General features: G+C 36.8%; 1 long non-coding RNA gene across 7 annotated transcripts in view; it reads right to left on the bottom strand.

Annotated features, from left to right (window-relative positions):
• The window catches only part of LOC110404437, a 249209-nt gene that overhangs the window by 219675 nt on the left and 8048 nt on the right, over positions 1 to 21486 (bottom strand). The gene's annotated exons all lie outside the window — the stretch shown is intronic.

The raw sequence follows: 21486 nt of genomic DNA, 5'->3' as shown, positions 1-21486 counted from the left end.
AGGATCTTCGGAAGTAGCAAAACACATTATAAATAGCACAGTTTAACTATGGGACAAAACTGCATACAGATTGTAATAAATACTTAATTGTCACCACAACTACCTTAAAACTAAACTGCACTGTGAAGCTATTTAACTAGTTCAACTACTTCAAAACTATTGCAGTATTAAGCAGTAAATTCATATACTGAAATGCTTCTGACAGAATGCAATGACTGTCCTGTTTCTTGAAGTTGTGTCTTCATTTTCAGACAGGAATCGTATGAGAGCTACTCCATAAGTAATGCTTCCTATGCTATTACAGTGGCCCATGATGTCAGAGGCAGACACTGATGGTACGGCAGTAAAGGCTGAAACTCCCCACCAATATTCCCTTACATTTTGTTGCCATGTGATAGATGACACCAGAGGGGCAGTCTGACAAAAATTACACTTGACATGGAAGTGCATATTAAAGCAAAGGTGTGGAATTGAATTCCTCCATGCAGGAAAAATTCTTCTCATAGGGAATTCTTTATAAGCCACAATACTGCTACCAAAAAGATCTAAAGAACGAGAAGTACAAGGACTTCATGGGACAAAGAACAGTTCAAAACACTAGTGAGTTGTTTATTGTACCAACTGTGATAGTTTCTGAAAGCAACGAATCTCATGTTTGGATAACACAGCAACAGTTATTATGTTGTCCCGTCCCATTCCCTCCCCCATCAAAGACATACTTCCAGGAAGTGGAAGTAAAGCTCAGAAATGTTAAAGATTTTATTATGAATGCAAACATTTTTACTTCATATTTCAGAGACTATATCTAAAAATCTTAGACAAGAATTCTGAAGAGAAAGAGCTTCCTGGCTGAGAAAACTTGCAGTCTTCTTTAGGGCCAAGGCATAGGTAAAAGCCTTCTTCCTGCTTTTAAATCGATGACGCACATGGTCAAACAACTTAGTCTGAAAGGACCTTTATTAAAAGGCCTAGAGACCAAGAAGTCTCTGATCTGGCATGATCATAAAAACAGATTATGCTTATTTCCCCATAGCAATTACCTGCAACTGTAACATTACTGAATTTGGAAACTATATATTCTAGTGGGAAGCTTTCCCAGAAGGACAATTTCTCAAAGGTTAACATGCAATTAAAGCATAAAATTTATTACACTGGATGGAATTTTTAAAAAGCAAATACACACTGTGTTCATATTGCTTTGAAATAGATATTTCTATTACATCTCCAGTAAAGTAATTTCAATAAGTTAAAGCATTTGTAATTAGTTATTTCAATGAAGCACGCTCAGCATATCAAATATTCATAAATTGATGATACGAGGAAAAAAATATGAAATATAGGAGATAATTGAGTTCCTATTGGATTAATCCATCATTGTTTTAGCAACAATAGCATTCTATATATGCTGCTCAACTTGTAACTGATGTCTGCATTCGAACAGGCACACAACAAAATTTAACAAGCTGGACATCAATTCAACATGTTCTGATCACTCAGTGAAGATAAAAAAGCAAGACAGACTAGCAACATATTATCCTAAGGTAAAAATGAGTAAAAAGTAACTACATTTCAACAGTATCTAAATATCACCATATTCCAGCAAACTTTTAATACAGTCAAAGTGGGACAAAAGAATCAGTGCTAAAAAGGAAATATTCCAGCCATTTGTTGTTATTCTATAGCCAAAATGTTTTACATAGAACAAGTGAAAGAAACAATTGTAAGAGAACAGAAACAAAACAGAGAAAGATCTACAGTTTTGTGACAACTTTCTCAGCCACTCACTGCAGAGGTAACAGAAAAATCCTCCCAACTTTCACTTTGGGTTTTCATCCCTCCCAGACTCCATGATGTTACAAGAACTCAAAGCTACACTTTCTAATACTGTAAGAGTCCAGTCCTGTCTCTAGAGATGAACTTTATACAAAACCCTCTGGAAGGCTATTTTGTAATCTAAAAATAAAACCGGAGAAGTAAGTACATAATATGTAGCACATACGCCACCTTTCATATGCTTGAAGAGTTCCACAACTATGATACAGTGTTTGAACTCCATGGCAGCACAGTTGTATTTAAACCAAAGACATTTCCTTCTATTTCTTTTTTTTTTTTTTTTTAACTTCTTTACAGCCTCTCAAGAGATACTTAGCTTGACTATAAGCCTACATACGTGTTCTGTGCAAAAAGATATTTGCATTTCACAGCTCTTAGTACACATTTTCCTTTATCAGGTTTTCCACATTTTTAATTAGACTTTTTGCCTAAACTTTTAGCTCTTTGCACTCCTCATCTCATTCCAGCACTTGGAAAAAAAAAAAGCAAGACAAGTTGCCCGTCCTGCAGCAAGACTAGTTAGCTCTCCTAATTACCTTTTACACTACAACACTCTTCTTCACTCTTGCTTAAAATCCTCTGAACAGATAAATCTGTTCTGTAGTTTTGCTTTAGTATCTTCAGTTTCTGAAGCTGTCATTGGTAGTCAGTGTCAAAATAAATAATGCAGTTTAGTGTTTGAGAGCATGTCTTTTTAACAGCTGGCTGTATCCCAGTGTTACCATTTTCTGTTGGTCACAAAGCTTTTCTCATCTGGAATTTCTTGCTCTTTCTTTCCCTGTGCAGTCTTACCACAACATCATTTAACAAGAAGCACAGAAACATTTTACTACTCATATAGATTTATAAATTCAGCTTCTACCTACGGATACTAACTTGTTTTGCATTATTATAGGTAGTATAATTGACAGTCTTCAGCAGCAGCAGAAGCAACTACATGTCTGGACATAAGTAGCACTCTGTAGTATAAACTTTTTAGTGTACATTGATGCTTTTCAGTGGGCAATGTGGCATCATCTCTGCACCGTTTCTGGCAATATTGTTTTATCTGATTGTGTTGCACTATGTCAAACTGCACATTCAAAAGTGCAATATCTACATACATTTTAATCGTGACAGCTGCTTCTTTGGTTGCTGTAAGTGTTCCCAAATAATTTTTCTTTGAAGAATTGGGCTTCCTGGCATCCTTTTCAACATGTAATTTTGTTTACTTCAGATTTTATAGGCAGACTGCATCCTTCTAATAGATGGCCTTTCTGGCTGAGATATCAGACTCGATTATGTTCTTTAAATGACAATAAAGAGTCTTAACACTTAAAGATGATGCACAGTTCCAAGCAAAACTGTGCCTGAAGTGACACCTGGTCTTGTACCCATCTGTGAGAAAATGCATCTTTATGTTTGGAAATAAAAAAAAAACAAAACACCACAGGTCTCTGACTTCAAAATGCAACTATCAATCAGTGGCTTTGGTGGCAGTAAGGTGAAAAAAAGAAGGTAGTGCTGTTACACATAATATTATGTAAAACAGTAACATAATATGCACAATACAAACTTGATGTGCATAATAGATTATACTACCTATATCAAATTACACATGTACAGCTAAATTTTTCAAAAGGGTGACCTTCTATAATCTTTTATGTATTCTAGAACTATGTTAAAAAATACATTTAGCATTTGAAATTCAGATGGCTATAGTTATAAAGCTGCTGACTCATAACACTTGAGAAAGCAAAAGCAGGATCTTAACTTGATACACAGCTTACTGAAACTTTATCATTTCTATAAATTATTAACTCCATGCTACTTGCATGTGTTTGTACAGAATTTCCCATAAATTTGAACAATTAAGATAACTTGTATTTAGCCTAGTTTCACATGTTTTTAATTCAACTACGACGCTTCATCAAAACATTATCTCCTCTTTCATTACTCTCAAAATACTTGCAGAAAAAAGAAAACAACAATAACAAAAAACAACTATCCTTGTGGTTGGTTTGCAGGTGGAGAGAGTATAATCCAGGATCCAGTTTAATGAGGCTCAGCTATCCCTAATGTAAGGCCCAATTCCACAAAGCACAGCTGTATTACTCTGGCTCATCTTCAAAGCAAAAAAGACTGCTGAATTAACACAAAAAATATGCAAGCTAAAGACTCATAGGATTTTTTTTTTTTCAGTAAGTTGAAACAAAGAACAGAAACTTCTGAGTTGGTAGTAGTTTATAACTCAAATCTAGAAAAAAACACCGACACAAAGCATAAAACTTTGTGAGGGAAAACAAAATGAGTTCCAAGATCGTAGCTTAGAAATGTCAAGACGTGCCACATTCTGACAAGAACAACAGGCTGACACCTTTCCTTTTCACTGATGGAGCAATTCCCAAAGTGATTCCATCAGGTATGGTGAATATAATACTTAACCTATGGGAACATTAGTGCCGACCACTTGCTTATTGTGTTAGACAGTAAATAGCTCTTTCCTATGCAGTCAAATACTTCTATAAATTATGACCATTACTTAACCACTCCCTGATGTTTCCCCTCCTAACTAACAAAATCAGACTGAAAATTCTGAGTTCCAAATGGAACACTATCAACACCTGGCGCTTCATTATTCCAGACGGTTTTGATTGCCTACTCAATTTCTTGTTCTTGATAAGCAATTCTATTTTATAGAAAATACTTGCCTTTATCTTTGGTCATTTCACCATTAAGACACTCACTGCTCTACCCCCTCAACCTTTCTGTAATTACATTCTGGGTAACTATTTTGGATTCTCAGTTTATTTACTCTTTCACACATTGATATCTCTACCTCTCTTGCTCCTCAGGGACTCAGACTCCAATTATCATCCCAGTGTTTTATGCTCTTCTCAAAAAAAAAAAAATAGAAGCTGGATGTATCAAATCTATTTACATTTGTATCATATTATTAGTTATTAGGTATTGCACAGAAACAAAACAGAAGATTCAGTGTAGGAAAGAGATTCAGATTTGCACATTAAATTACCAGTGGAGAAAGACAGGTTTTTATGCATCTGACCCTCATTCCCCATAGATTAACCACAGCATTATTTTCACCTACGGGGTAGCCTTACCACTTTGATGGAAAAAAAAGAAGTGGCAGGAGAGGGTTGCTGTTTTATACTGTATAGATTCCACCCACCTCTTTGGTTGGTTGGTTTTTGTTTTTGAAATAGCAGATCCTGTAAGAAATAGATAACAGATACATATTCTTTTCAGACAGGAAGAATTTGGAAACAGAATACAGGAACTGACCACAAACTAATATGCTGTTATCTACAGCACAGGCCAAGCACCTGAACTGTACAAGAGCTCCTGCCCACGTGCATTTGATAGCTTTAAAACTCTAGTTGCAAAAGATTGAAAAACATCTGAACTTTTTTTTGGAAGTAAATTATGTGTTCCCTGTACACTGATGTCACAGGAGCATTTGACAGCAATTTAACACCCTGTTAATTTTGAATTTTCTTGTTAAGTACTTCTCCCCCATTCACCTAATCCTGACTTTAGTAGAAGATGTCTTTGCAATAACTGATTTTATTTCCAAGAAAACGTGCTATTTCACAGGGACTCCAAAACATTTATGTTCTAGTATATTTCTACAAAGTATCCACAGGATAACATTTATTACAGAGGAATTTTTCTGAATTTTATTCCAACTTTAGAAAAAAAATGTGCAAATGTAGAGGAATTTGCCTGTTCCTGAGTCTCCTCAAAAACTCTCCAGTTCTTCTTCAGATCTGTTTCATCTATTAAGCCAGAGAAGTCTAATTATTTTGCATTGTCTTTTATCTTCAAAGCGTTACTTAAGCCATGGATAACTGTGAATGTGCATTAGCTATACTTCACAATGGTCCTCAATTTCCTCATGCAATCTTCAAACCATCTTTTGTTCTTTATACTTAAGTGATTCTCATAGTCCCTCTGACATTCTCTTTACCATATATCCGCATGTTCTCCCACCAGGTGTCAATGTGTTCTGTAACCTTTACACAGTTTGATAAAAACTAAGACCTCTTCTTTGTTAATTTCATACCCCTGTCTGTCTTTAAATTCCTCACAGATCCACATGACTGAGCTTTTTCAGCTGATTTGCTGTCGTGACACTGCTCCTTCTCATCTGCAACCTCAGCATATGCTGGGCTCAGTCATAGTCGGCTTCAAATCTCCAATAGGCTGGATGGTACTGCTCAGGAGCAGATTTTGAACAGGCAAACGAATTCATTTCTTATTACTGCTATTAATATAATTCCCTCGTAAGTGATTTCCAAACATTTTCTTTTCCGATCAACTTCAATACAGATGAAAACAATAACAAACGATAATGTGCCTGAAGACAAGACTACATTTACAGCTATATAGAGAGACTTGGAAAGAGACTTGTATGCTTTCCTGAGCTTGAACACACTGTTCCTACTGCACTGGGCCAATTCCATATCCTTCAGGCCTTTCAGAAATTGGTTTGGGAGACAGCCTGACTCATCAGCATCTGGCAGCCTGCAGCTCTAGCCCAAAATCTGAATGTTTACCAGACCAAGACCTTACTTTTTACAACAAAATGGATCTAAGCTGTAACCTTGAAGGTTCTACCATATCTGTTTCTGTTAAGTAGCTGTTAGCTTCCTGTACACACTGGACATCCTAATTACACATGATGTAGGTATGTCTGGCCGTGTGGTTTAGGTAACCTATTTAATGCAGTTGCAATATTATCTAAACAGACAAATACTTATTCCATAAATAGGTATGGTCATTTGCACAGCATTTTCTTGTGAAAAATTCTCACAACCGTTCAATTGAATATAATGCATCGTTTGATAATGTAGTGTTGTCACATGCTGCAGTATATTCATTTCAGCAGCATTCCTCAATATACAAAGGGAACGTGAGAGCATGAACAGAACACCTGGAGCTAACCCTCTATTCTTTCAGCTGTCCATGAGACAACTTTTTACAGTAAGTCCGTTCCTGGAAGAAAGGAGGCTTTTCTCTAACAACTAAAAAGTGGCCAGGAGCACAGGCTTATCTTGGTTTAAATTTATTTTCCAGCAAAGCATAAATACATAGCAACACTTAACTTCTATTCCTCTAGTCCCTGGTACTTGGGCTTCATTTACAAGATATTTCCTTTACTAAAGGATGGACAAAGTGCATTCTCTCGTATGTCTGTCTGGTGATACATCTTATTACTTCCTATAAATGATATTAGTTCTATAAATAATTTTGAGATGTTAACAAAGAAGGTACCCTGAAACAAAAACATAATGAAGGCAAACAACCAAGGAAAGGATAATTGGATTTTTCTCAGGCTACGCTAATCTGTAAGCTGTAAATGCTGTCTGGTTACACATGAATGCTGCTATTTTGCACATAGCTAGGAGCACTGGCATGAAGCCCTACCATATTACATCACAGCACCTAACACTAAACGCTCTTTTGATCTTCCAGCATTTCATATTGGAATCAGTTGACTTAGCGTATTTAGATACATAAAACTATACTTCTAGAAATATAAATCAGAGGAGATTACTTCCAATACAGTTAAAAAAAAAATCAAGTATGTGAGTATTTGATCAAGTGTTTCTAGTAAGCAGATGCTATCTAGAAGCGGTATATGCAATAGCTGTTTATGCCTTGCTTGGCGAAAACAATCATTGAGATATTGGTATTCAGACAGTAAAGTGCTTGTCAAGATCAAAATGCTAATCATTGCTTGCTGAGAAATTGAGTTCTTCCCAGCTGTATTGAAAGCAACATGCAGCTAGAAGCAGCTGCAGTATGTTATTAGTATCTAGAGTCCTAGCTGAAGTAGGATTCCTATGCAAGGGTGTCACGGAATGGTCGCTCACGTGTCCTGGAAAATTTACGGTTCACATGACTACAATATTTGTATTAAACATTTAAAAGAAAAAAGTGAAATTTGTATCAGAAGGTTCATACTTCATAAACAAGAACACAAATTTTCTAGCAGTGAAACAAAATAGGAGTTCAGCTACAGTTGCCAAGAATGCTGCTTCTTTTGTACAAAGGACTTGGACATTGAATCCAGAATAAGTAATAAATGTCATTCAATTATATTAATATACTATAATTGTTAAGTTATACACCCATGCATACACCATTGTGTCTATTTTTCCTACTATTCAGTTTCCATTAAAAAACACGACTTCAGAAATTACTTTTACCTTGTTTATGTATTTTAAAAAAGAGAAAAGTTTACGGATTAAATAAATTAGGATACAACAAAAAAGTCAAGACTGGATACAGCCACTTTTTCAGATCTGGCAGCCTACAATCAAATTTACATACAAGAAACCTTGCATCAACTCCACTGTTTTTTAATGGAGTTTCACAGAAGCACTAGAATCTATTCATACGGACTTGATTTCAGAATTAGACTAGATCATCAGCGCATACTGCAAACAAAAACAATTACGAACACTCTTTCAGCTACCATACACACTGCAGCTAGAGCTGTGGTTCTGTTCATTGTTATGTAATTATAGACTGGCCTCTAATTACACTGCATCATTCTATCCTAATCCTGGCAACCCATCAGCAGCTAACTGCATGTTACAAAAACATAATAAAAGTCTTTTAATTAAAAAAAATCCAAGCCTTTATAAGATACGACTTTCTAATGAACAAGGAAATAATCAAATACTCAATCTCATCATACAGCTAGCTAGACAAGCCAAGAATATTACCTCCACCATCCCTTCCCTCTCCCACAAGCTCAGCAGCTGGCTGTGAGAACTGCAGGGATTATGTATGCTCATTAGCTAACCAGAGGAAACGTCTGATCATAAACGTGATTTTCACAAAATGCACAATCCTGTTTTGAGAACCAATTTAAAAAAGACAAAGTTGCAACACTGCAAGTGTTGATTATTGCTATGAATAGCAAAAATATCAACCTCTAATAATATCAATGTCTATCCAACTACTGCTAAAATTAATGAATATGAAGAGAATTGTTAAAATGTATTTGCCAAAAATAAGTTATGGTATTTTTAGACAGCCATTATAAACACACAGTGTAAACAAGAGGATGCATGACGGCTGGTACTACTGCCACAGTATTGCTGTATGTGTTTTTTTCACTTTCTTGTTTGAAACATTAAGTGGCACAGCTTTGTATATATAACCCACTTAATATCCAGGAACACAACATTCACCTCCTTGGTTGTTAAATACCAAGGACTGTTGTTTTAAATAGTAGAAAAGACTGATTTAAGCTGCCCTGTTATGTGAGCTGACAGACTTGATAACACGCTTATTAATTCCTGACAAAACAAATAGCTTCTGAGGCTGCATTTTATCAAAAGATCCTAGAAGGATTGAAAATACACTACAAATACACAGATAAATACTAGAACCAGTTCCAACTTCTATGAAGACAACATATGTAATGCTATAATGAGATGGAAAGTACCGCGATAACAGCAGGGTGGTAAAGTCTTAGGCTACAGCAAATGAGAATGCGCACAAATGCAGCAGCCATGGATGCAGAAATGAAGGAAAAGAGCTGCTTACCTTTGGAAGGCCTCAGGTAAGCAGGGATCTCCAGCGAGAAATGCTCTCGCCTCCATTGCCAACCCTTCAATGAGGTGTGGGAAAGGGTGGATCCTGGCTCCATCCATTCCGGTTACTCGGTGCACTGCATGCAACTGAGCTCCCCTGGGTTGGCCCTGCCCTCCCACCAGGTGCTCAATCACTGGTTCAGGCCATGACTTACTATTTCTGCTACAACATTAAATTAAATTTGTTTCTGAAACGGTAATTGTATCAATAGAGAATTCAGAAATTACAAGAACATGTATGAAGTGCACAAAAATTAAAAACCTGATTTTGATTAAAAACAGAACTCAATTTTTGCTTAGGAACTATAGTACTGTTTGTTAGTTTGCCCACTACCTCCCCCCTTTTAACGTGTTAAAAACAGGAGGAAATTGAAGTATAGGGATGCTGTAGGATGTAGGTTAAGACTGTTATTATTTCTTTGATAGCGTTCTTCACATGCAGATACACCTAAAAATCTATACTTCTGTACATCAGGACTTCTAAGAACTCAGTTGTGTACTGCGAGTAGTACCTGACACATAAGTTCCAGTGAACCTACTTCTGGCAGTATTTCTCTGTCCCCATGCTATACGCTTTACTATCTTTTTATACTGCATTCCACTGACCCAAAGACTTCTCACTTGCACTGAAATTAAAGGCAAACCTGTATATAAAAGCCTACAGATCAGGATCTTAATGTCATTAAAACTTAATCAGAATTTTAATGTGAATTCCATACATTAAAGCTATTTGCATATAAGTGCTTTAATACTAAATACTCAATAACAGGTTTTTGAAAAAAGTTTCAAAATTCCTCCTATTCTCCCCCTATTGCAGGGGAGAATCTTTTCTTGCACTTCACACAAGAAATTTCACTAAATGAATTCACTACATGAATTCTAGCAATACATACTAATTAGATGCTTTACATTTACTCTACTGCATTTCATTGACCTTACTATTTCTACAGCTTTGATTTTTCAAGTGGATCCCAAAATGAAACAGTAAATCATACTGTCCCTAGTAAACTCCAAATATCACAGAATCACGCACATTCACAGAATCGTAGGTGTCAGATGTTTATAAGCACTGATAACATCTCTCAGTCTTCTCCTCCTGAGCTGAACAGTCCCGAGTCTCTCAGCCTTACCTTGTAAGAGAGATAATCCAGGCCTCTAATCATCTTTGTAGCCCTCCACTGGACTCTATCGAGTACTTCCCTGTCCTTCTTGAACTGGAAAGCCCAGAACTCTATACGTGGCCTGACCAGGGCAGAGTAGAGGGGGAGGACCACCTCCCTTGCCCTGCTGGCCACGCTCTTTTTCATGCTCCCCAGGATACCACTGGCTTTCTTGGCCACAAGGGCACACTGCTGGCTCATGGTCAATCTGTTGTCCAACAGGACAGCAAGGTCCTTCTCCGCAGAGAACTCCTTTCCAGCAGGTTAGCTCCCCTACTACACACAAAATGCATGTCTACTCATTGTGATTTAAATCGAGATAATTCTAATTTAAATTCTAATGAGAATATTAAATATTTTCAAAATCAGTGTCACATTTTCTTGGGTGTTTACATTAAAATTCAAAGACAAAAACTGATGTGCTGTTCTGGTAACAAGCAATTTTTTGAATAATCAGATCCTGAGCACCTTTCTGAGATATCTGAAGAGGAATAAGAAGTGCTCTCTCTCATCTACTACAAAATTTATAACTCGTTCTGTGAAGGTGAAATCAACCTTTTTTCATTTCCTGTTTATATAAAAAGATTCATTTGTTTTTCCATTAATTTTATTTTAAGTTAGCACAGATATTTCACTGTTTTAGAGCAGTAAAACACTTATAACAAAGCTAATAAGCAATGCTAACAAAGGGGTATTAAATTAAACAAACAACTTTTGACACTGCATACTATTGAAGGCCACGTAAGGTGTCAAAGCCACATTAACTTCAGGCAAACTTTGACTTTAATACTAGAGATTTCCCAAATATTTCTGCAAAGTGATAGTGCAGAGTTTGTCTATGGTCTCGATCCAGCGGGAAAATAAGCAACACTTCAAGTGAACATCAGAGCTGTAGACTTGATGAGGTCTTTTCTTTAGTATCACAATTGCCCTTCGTTCAATAAGGCAATTAAGATGCGTGACACTGGATTTATTTCTAGATAGTACCATGAGTTTTCAACGATCATATTGAAATTAGAGACAAAATCCTTCCCTGTACCCTAACCATTTGTGTCTAGGACAGGCAAAGACAGTGCTCAGGAGGGTAAATATAACCCTTAGACAGCTGACAAAAAAATCCTTCTCTCTCTCTCAACCATTTTGCTACTGAAACACCACGAAAAACCAGTTGTGGCTTTTTAGTGGCCCTCCCCCCCTTTTTTTTAAAAAAAGTGTCATTTATGTATGATTGGCTGAGATTATGTGAATCCTCTTCAAAAACAACACAAGAAAATAAGATTCCATTAAGCAAAACTGCAGAAGGATCCGCAGAGACAGATGAACCATGAGCAACATTTTCTTTTGTAGTAAAAAAAAATTCCTGGACACATCTATTTGCCACATTTAAACCCCCACGTTCTGAAAGTTTCAAGTGTATATAAAATATTGTTAAGTGTATTGAAAAAATAAGTGTAAAGCTATCATCAGTTAGTGACCCTAGAAGACTGAAAAACAACATCTAGCGAAGAGTAGGCATTCTATATACGCACTTACCACTTCACAAATATGCCTTTACAGCTCACTCACAGAAAATTACTTCCAAAAAGAAAGTTGTAGCTATAGAAAAAGGCGGCAATGGTAGTAATTTTCTGAATTCAGAAATCTGCAACTTAAACAGATCTGTAATACAATATTACTCATCTTCGTAGCAGGGTTAGAAATTCAAGGAAACCTAAATAACTTTCTGAAATTATAACATATGAAGACTTCTCCAAAAGTAATGTCTCTTATTTATTTCCACAAAACAAATACAAGAGGAACAAAGAACACAATACCACCATTTCACAGAGCAAAACAATTTCAACAGTCACCACCATTAGCTCTGCATTTTCACTGGTGATGAACAAGAGCCTGTATCCCATGCTCATAAAAATCTGCCCAGCAGAGGTGATCCACTGTCATCACTGCTGAAATGCAGCACCCACTCCTCAGCGTGCTCACAACCACTGTTTGCTCTCCAATAGCGTTCAGCAAGTGGAAGTGAATGCCAGTGGGTGCCATTTTTTCCATGTGGAGGAATTCAATGACACAGCTTTGCTTTATACACACTTCCATGTCAGGTGTCATTTTGTCAGATTGCCCCTCTGCTGCCATCTGATGCACAGCAACAAAATGTAGCAAAAAATTGGTGGAAAGGTTCATCCTCTACTGCCGCATTACAAACATCTGCCTATGATGTTGGGCTGACACAATTAAATCAGAGGCATTACTTTCAGAGCAGCCCTTGCATTATTTTTACCCATAAAAAAAGCTGTTTTTCCTATTTGCTGCTTTCTTAATTTATAGCAATTTCACATGGGAAATCAATTTCATAGGCCCTTTTCAATCTCTTTTTTATTGTTTTTAAATCAAGAGAAGGCATTTTAAAGTGAACAGCCCTCATGAAATGCCACCAGATAAGTGTATTATTCAAATGTTTCGTGTGTTTAAAGAGCAGATGTAAAAAAAAAAAAGGCAGCTAGCTTACAACAAAATAAACTGAGAAGTATGCAAATCTCATTACATATAGTGCTAACTGCTTTGTCATACTGGAACTCTGCAAGAAAATTCAAATAATCTGTAAATATATTTTTCAATAACTGTTTTATCAGAATACAACCTTTCCATTCAAAGATAACATAAGCAGAGTAACCACGCAAACATCATGCTTTAAACTAGTAAATTATAATTGATTTTATGCACACAAACATTCCCATTAAAGAAAAAGTAATCTAAAAGTCACATTTTGTGCAGTGTGCCCTCAGTCTCATAATTCTTTATTTTTCTTCCTCTCCCCCCTTCCCCCCATATCTTTACTGTAACTTTTTCTGTTTGTTGTCATGTGATATATGGAAGTACTATTAGTATGGAGAGATATATTCATAGTTTCATTGTATCTGTGCAGGCACAGCACTCATTTGCTTACAAGAGGTTTTTCCAACTGACACAGCAAGCAACGGTAACTCTGTTGTATGTGTTGCATTTAACTTGTGTAACCTTAGAGGTTATAGGTACATAAACATTCAAATAATAGGTGCAAGGTTATAGGTACATAAACATTCAAATAATGACATTGGTAAAATTTCAGAGGTTTTAAACATTCAGCAGTGTTTCAAGAGGCCTCAGTAGTGACACAGACCCTTGGTATCAGAGTTATGAACATACTATTAATAGAACAAAACAGGATTATCTTGCTCATTCTCTTCCCATCAGACAAATACATACACAATCATACATGTAATCCTTGCAACACCGTCTAGCTCCACTATCAGCTAATTTAGCTCTCTCTATCTCAAACATTACCTAGTACCAAAGCGACCAATAGATGTGTCTAACAATGCTGTGTTCATCCCTACACTCCTGAAGTAATTTTTTATATTTCTAAACTAGAAGAAAAATGCAAGAGTTATTTCCCCAAATTCAGACCCATTCGTGTTTTATTGTGAAGATAAATACTGAATCCTCTAACAGTCCAACTGTGTTTCAAGCAATTCAATTCTGAAAAAAGTCTTAATGTATGTAGTAGCATTTTCACAATAATACTGATCTCACACTATTAAGGTTTGCAACATTTCTATAACCCATTACCATCCTGCATATTAACTCTCGCTAGCGGAAAGGACACTTTCTCTGTTAACTTTTGACAGATATCATGCAAAAAAGTAACTCTACCTGCTGTAGTGTCTGCCTGTGTGATTATGTCAATCAATAAAGAAAACCACTTTCTTACATAAAGCAAGATGACTTCAAATTTAAATACTGTATGAGAAAGTATTTTAATGCTCATTAGTATTTTCCTGAGAGAAATTCATTTACTAACACATAGTTTATGGATATCAGTAGCTACATCAAACTGCCGCTTCTGACACTTTATAAAAGAACTGTGGCTGGATGACACCAGAATGCATTTATAACATTAAGAGACAGTCAATGTGTACAGCAGGTCATCACAGACATTACTGAATCATAAAAGAAAGACCTGTCAAGTTTCAGATAAGGCTGGCACTTGATGATGATAAATTATTTACTAAGTGCTCTTGTTGAACCATTATGGAAATCCTTTCTTCTTCCTTCAGCATCCATTCAACTCAAGAGAACATTACCTGCTTATTTTAAAACAACATCTAGCAAAGGAAAATACATTTTCAGGACAGCAAACAATAATGGATGTCAATATGAGGATACCAGATAGGGAGAATCCAGAGTTACAACTGAACGTAGTGCTGTTTTCACCAGTAATGTCAAGACTGTTAGAGATAATATATCTTGTGAAAGATCATAATTAGGTGAACAAGGAATACATCTCAGTGTAAAGTACTGAGAACGCATGTGTATTAAAAAATATCAGTGGCACAGCTGTACCTCTTGTATACATGTTTTTTTACTGAATTTCTAGGATTTCCTATGAACACTCAGAAGTAGGTCTACCTCATTTCCCAGACAAAATCAGAAGAGATAGGCTGGAAATCATTTGGGAATAGCCAGCATGGTTTTCTTATATCATGGAGTTTTGCCCTGTCAACCTCAACCCAACGTTCCTCTTAGAACAGTCTTTCTTGTTAATGCCTGCTGCTGAAACTGGGGCTGTGCATGCATTTACTTAACCATTTCAAAAGCCCAGGAAGTTCATCTCCACTCATATCAGTTTCCCTGGGTATTCAGCTGATGCTCACATAATTCAACTGTGAAGCTACAAATTTTGTGAACCTAGAAACTTCTAGCAGTACATATGGACTCCAGAGGATTTTGGATACACTCAGTGCAAGCCTCTGATCAAATATATTAACAGAATATATGTATGTATTATTAACTATGAAGTTATATAGGATTTACCCAAATACACAAGATTATTTTGAAAGTGAATTACCAATTTATTATTCTTCAAAGGTAAAAAATAGTTCTAAATATGCTACAAGTGTCCCTCACCTTATTTAAAGTAACACTCTAGTTCATCATCCTACCCCAGAATTGCAGCAGCAAACTTAAGTTACACTGGAATATTATATATTCTAACCCACTGAAAACAAACTACTGAAATATATTGAAAGTGAACAGGAATATAACACCCAGTACCCATTACTGCATTAATACTACATGAACTCATTATATCACTTCCACCTAATAATATCATTAGGTAATAATAAGGTGCTAGGAAATCAATAGTTTCCAAATTTCAAATAAAATAAAAAGCAGTATTTACGATCTTGCACAATAATTCAAATTTTAAAATAGATCAGTGATTCCATATATTTTGTGCATAGATTTCTAGGTACTGCATTCAGATTTGACCAGGCAAGCATAGAGTTTTACCTACCAACTTACAAAATGAAAGAAACTTAAAAAACCCACGGAATTATTGTCTGTGAGGTCACCACTCAAGGGGTTGCGAAGTCAGCGGGAGGCAACTGACGTCACTTACCCTCACTGTACAAATTTGAGCACTGGCAAAGACCAGTGTGGACTTGTGCCTGGACTCCAGTTGAGGACAGCAGCCATACTTGGGGCACTGAATGAGGACTTGGTTGGGTTGTATTGCGGGGCTGCCAGCAGCAGTTCTTGGTACCCATCCCACAACATCACCAGCACTTTCCCAGACCTGCCTATCTCAGACAGCCAGGCCCCCACAGCGTATGCTCACAGCAGCAGAGGTGAGTGACACAGGAACACAACCCTGGGCAGCTGTCAGGGAGCAGGGGCTGGGAGGGTATGCTGCTGGGTCTGGGTCATCACTGCTGCCCACTCCTGGGGCAGCAAGCAATCGCAGCCTCTGTCTTTCAGTTTGTGAAACCATCTGTCCACTGTAGCACCAGTGAGGAGAACAGCTTCCTGACCTCAGCTCTCCTCAGCCCACCAGATAGCCAACATCCATGGAGATAGAATCAGACAGGACCTGCTCCATCTTTGGCCACAGCCAGGATGATGTGTCCTATGTATTCCCATCTTCACCAGCTTTGCTACAGCTGTGTAATCTGGTGGGCCAAGAAGCAGCAGAATTGTGCCATATGCAGGCACAAGATAAAGACCACCCAATATTCAGTGACACTGGATGACAATCATCTCAAGTATCCTGTCCCACTACCTGTGCATTTAGTTTATGGCCTGCAGGATACGGAGGAGCCTGCAGAGACAGTGCTCATTTCACCCAAGCAGTTTCACATCTGAGATCTGGGCTGCCTTTTCCAGCAACACCCAGGAGACCTCAGACCCCTGCTTCAGAGGCGTCAATGAGAGACTGTCTCAATCTCTGTTGATGGGTGGTGGGAGGCGCATGCAAAACACAGCATCGTTCTGGGCTTCCTGTGTTAGTACAGGTTTGACAAGGCAGTCTTGGTGCCCCATCACCAGCCAGATCTTGGCTCAGGTGGACTGAGGAGTGAACATTAACCTTTCAGTCAGCTTCTGAGAGAAAATAAAAGTAAAAACATATAAGAACTAAAAAAAGAAAAAAACTTTGTTATTGACAAAGCAGTTGGGGTTGCTGCCCCTACCCATGCTGGTTTTTCCCTTGTCTGACCCCGGGGAAGGCCACAGAACCTTAAATATTTCTTCATTATAAGAAACCAGGCAGTCATGACAGTGCTAATAAAACAGTTGCGGGCCCTAACAAACAGAAGATGGACCTCGTATTTTTCTAATAATAATCCAATCACCAGGATCCTCTCATACTAGCAGCTCTAGGCCAGCAGAACTGTCACAATGTGGGGACTCTGTACTGAACTCCTGTGCCACCCAGTCTGTGTTGTCCATCTCATGTGCAATCTTCTGCCAAATAAAAAAATTTAAAAAATACCTAATGAGCTACTGGGCAGCTGTGTCATAATTTAAACCTGTGCCTCAGCACCTAAAAAACTAAGAATTTTTCTTCTTCCCATCACTGCCCCAAGAGCTCCTATCCCAGATGCTCTTTAAGCAGAGCCATTCAGCCATCCTGATGAAGACCAGCCTATGTGTTCCAGAAAAAAAAAAATTGCAGCAACTCTGGGAATGCGACAATTATGTACAATATTACTATTTAAACCTTCAGAAATTTGAGGTTGTCTATGAACAACCACACAGTGTAAATATGTTTCACGGCAAATTTAATACTAGCCTGTAACAGACCAATTGTCTTTTTTCAGGAATAAAAAGGAGAACTGAAAATGCCTGGAGTCAGAACGTGCCCATGCTCTCTTCAACCTAGGGCCCAGAAGGATCGTATCAACAACTCAGACTATACAGTTCTCTTTGCTGAATGAAACTTTAAACTTAATAAATTGTGCTCATCAACTCCATATACCCAGAAAGCTATCTCTTGCAACGATAGAATTTACAACATAAGCACTTTTCACCCTAATATCCACTGAGGTTTGGCAGCATCATGTACCCCAGTAACAACTTGTCCTAACTAGATCATTCCACAAAACATGTTCTGATACCCTACCAATAAAACCTCTGTCTTATTCTATCCTGCTAAAGGTAGAACATATGACCCTTGGGAAAGTCAAATGGATCAATTTATGCTACAGCACATGTCTAAAGAATACAAGTTAGTTATTCAAATAAATAAAAGCCCCCACAATAATTATGACTGAATTTTAAAAATAAGTTATTGAGTTTCTTATTAAAGTAACAGAAAACATTTTGATACAAGATCCTCTTAGTTCTCACCCATTACCTACACAGGAACAAAAACCCATTTTTTTTTTGTGCATACTGTAAACAGAGGGATAATCCCTCAGAGATAAAGGATATTCTTTGACAAGATCAAGAGTTACAGGAGATTAGTCCTTACAGGGAATGTGATATGAAGTCTTCTAACTGTTGATAAATGCTTCTGTAGGCTTCAAAGACTTTTGCGTTACATCAGCCCATAATTAATATCACTTTCAATGAAAAACACACCTGGGTTACTAGATACACTTAAGTATAAGAACAAAAGCTCAAGGGGACCTACTTACTTCCAGTACCTCAGACATCACCGAAGTTTACAGATCTAGCAACAAGATACTCCGATTATCTCTTTCACTAGATGTGCAAGGATTGTTTTCCTGCAGCTTTTGTTGTTGTTGCTGTGATGGTTTTGTTTTTTAGTTTGTTTTCATTGTTGTTTTCACACAAATAACATACTAGAATTTTGATAAGATTTTCAGCATCTAAATTACATGGTAAGATGCTTGTGTTCTGAATTAGCTCCAAGTAAGAGGCAGACTCAGAAGTTTTAATTAAACTGATAATATCACTTTAAAAGCCAAAAACACCTAGAGTATAAAGGACACAAGTAATAACAGACTTTAGAAGGCTTAGCAACTTTATAATCTTTCTTGCTTTGTGAAAGAAACCGCTTTTGTGAAAATGTGTATTCTCTGATTGCTTCTATAGAACATTTAAAGAAGGTAAGTCACCTCTGTCTTCAAGAAGCATTGGGTGTTAGGGTTCCAACAATACAGTTTTGTTCTGTATTTCAAGATGGGAGGGCTGTAAAACTTTCCTACTGAATTAAATGGCTTTGCATTTCATATTCTTCCCTCCTCCCAGAAAGTAATCTGTGTGTTAGATTCTATGCCATAAAATGAATTTCTATTTAATTACACTGTACTTGCAGTTTAACTACTACAATTATTTAAAAAACGTTGCTAGCTAAGAGAGTTTCAGCCTTTTAAACAGGTGGGTTCCAATTTTTCCTACTGCAAATAGGCAGTACATCACCATCTATATAATGTTTTACATGCGACTGAGGAAGTAAGCAAGTAGTTTTCAAAGACATACAGAGCCTACCACTGTACATTAATGTATCACCAATGGAAAGCTGGACATTTTGAGATTCTGAATGCATCTTGACTTTCAAAAACTTCTGACAAAATGGCAAAATAACTATACAAGTTAAAATGGTACAAAAGGATATTTGCGATAAAAACTGTCTGGCAAGTCTGGAACTTTACTACATGGAACTTTATTAAGTTGAAGAGTGAAACCATTCCCTCCATAGGAACAGCTATCAACTGAAATTAGTACGGTCTTAGAAACAAGGCATCAACTGCCACAATAAGGATTTTTGAGAATTCTATCAAATTCTCTTAAGTGAAAAACAATACATAAAACCCTGACACAAACAGAGCCATCAAAAGCCCACACTGCTGGACATGTTGCTCAGAGTCTCTGCATCTTTACTTTATAGACAGAAAATCCAATTCTTCTCAGGCATGTTGGAAGTTAGGCTACTACCAAAAGTGATGACATGCATCTGAAGCCAAGTACTAGACAACAGAGGCAGGGGACATAGGTCTAAGTTCAGCTGTTTGAATCTGAGTATCAAGTCCACCACAGAACACAGATCTTATTTAACTACATCCTGGATATGAAAATTTTTCTATAATACCAAGGCAAATTGAGCAGTAACTCAGCACTTGTATTAAGCTTTGAGATCTGCTATTTATATTTCAGCCTACAAGAAAGGCTTATGTGCTTTAAAACTCATCTAAGTTTCCCAACCTTAACATTTGCTCCCATAAGTTATTATAAGCCTTGGTCGTCTACTTCCTTAAGACCATCACGCCAATAGCAAAGCTTCATCCTATAAACCCAGATGGGTCTTCAAAAATTACTTTAAAATGTTCATTCTCTGAAAGAATTCACTTCAAATTTCCCTCATCAGACAACTAACAGGAACTAGAAGGGATACTGCATTGTACTCTTCTTTATCCAGTACAAAGAAGAGGGAATTTCCTATGCAGTACTGTAGAAATTTGTAATAAATTGGCTGTTTTTTCCCCTACTCAAAAAGGGAAATACCCATATGAAATAAGATTCCTGATGTGTGCATGCCACACAGTCATTCAACAGTCATACCAGAGGGAATAAAAACTTGTTGTGTATTTTACCACTTTTCTTATGCTTTCTTTCCATCAACTCTATTCAAAGGGATTCAGCCTGCTATCAGCTTCTCTAGTCTCTTATTACTAGTGATAAGATGTAATATCAGTAATTGCTAAGCACCAATGTAATTTACTTTTGTTTTTGATGCTATATATAAAGTTGAATTACAACAGAATGAGTAGGACTTGCATTTATTGATCACTGAATATATGTATATATTTACAGAAACATATATTTATTCTTTTTAAAAGTGTGAGTGAGCCACAAATAAGATGGCTCCCTTATTTCCTATATCTAGTATCTGTGCTACGGATATAATCAGGTATACTTTGTTTTTATTCCCAAGAAAGCATCTTCATATGTAAGAAATTTTCAGCACTTCTTTTAATGAAAAAAGTTAAGAATGTCAAATCTTTATTTCCAAGCTCTAATTAGACACTACTCTAATAATTTTGATCTGTAACACAGAGTACTAAAATATCTGGAGAGAATGCCCCGCACTGAATATATTTGGCAGTACTTTAAAATATCCTCTTCATACATGAAACATATGAAACAAATGTTTCTCTCGCTGCTCACCTGGAGAGGTCTCTATTCAATTTATTTCTTTATTTTCCATACAGTAGCACTGCGTGTAAATGCTAAGCTAACAAAGCTTAAAACCTCAGAGATTAGTTAATCGTCAAACCAAATGTTCATACGTCAGCAAATGAGAATCCCCAAAAAAGAACTCTAAATATGGCCAAAACTTTATCAAGTTTTAATCTGTACACATCTCTACTTTTTTTTTTATGAACTCTATGATAAGAAAGTTGCAGATAGTTTACAGAAGGCAACCCTCCAAACAAATACTGAAAATCAAACATACTTCAAAACACTAGCACACTAATTTAGCTGTTGGACTCCCATTAACTTTGTGGAAGCATAAGAGAAAAATTCTGCATGCTGCTTTCAAAATGTAGGAGTGGGTGTACCCATATTTACAACAGGGCTAGAAATGTTTTAGATGTCAA

Source organism: Numida meleagris, chromosome 10 (genome assembly GCF_002078875.1).
Source record: "Numida meleagris isolate 19003 breed g44 Domestic line chromosome 10, NumMel1.0, whole genome shotgun sequence".
Taxonomy (NCBI): Eukaryota; Metazoa; Chordata; class Aves; order Galliformes; family Numididae; genus Numida; species Numida meleagris.
The sequence above is the reverse complement of the archived record's forward strand: the minus strand, read 5'-3'. Positions and strand labels throughout refer to the sequence as shown.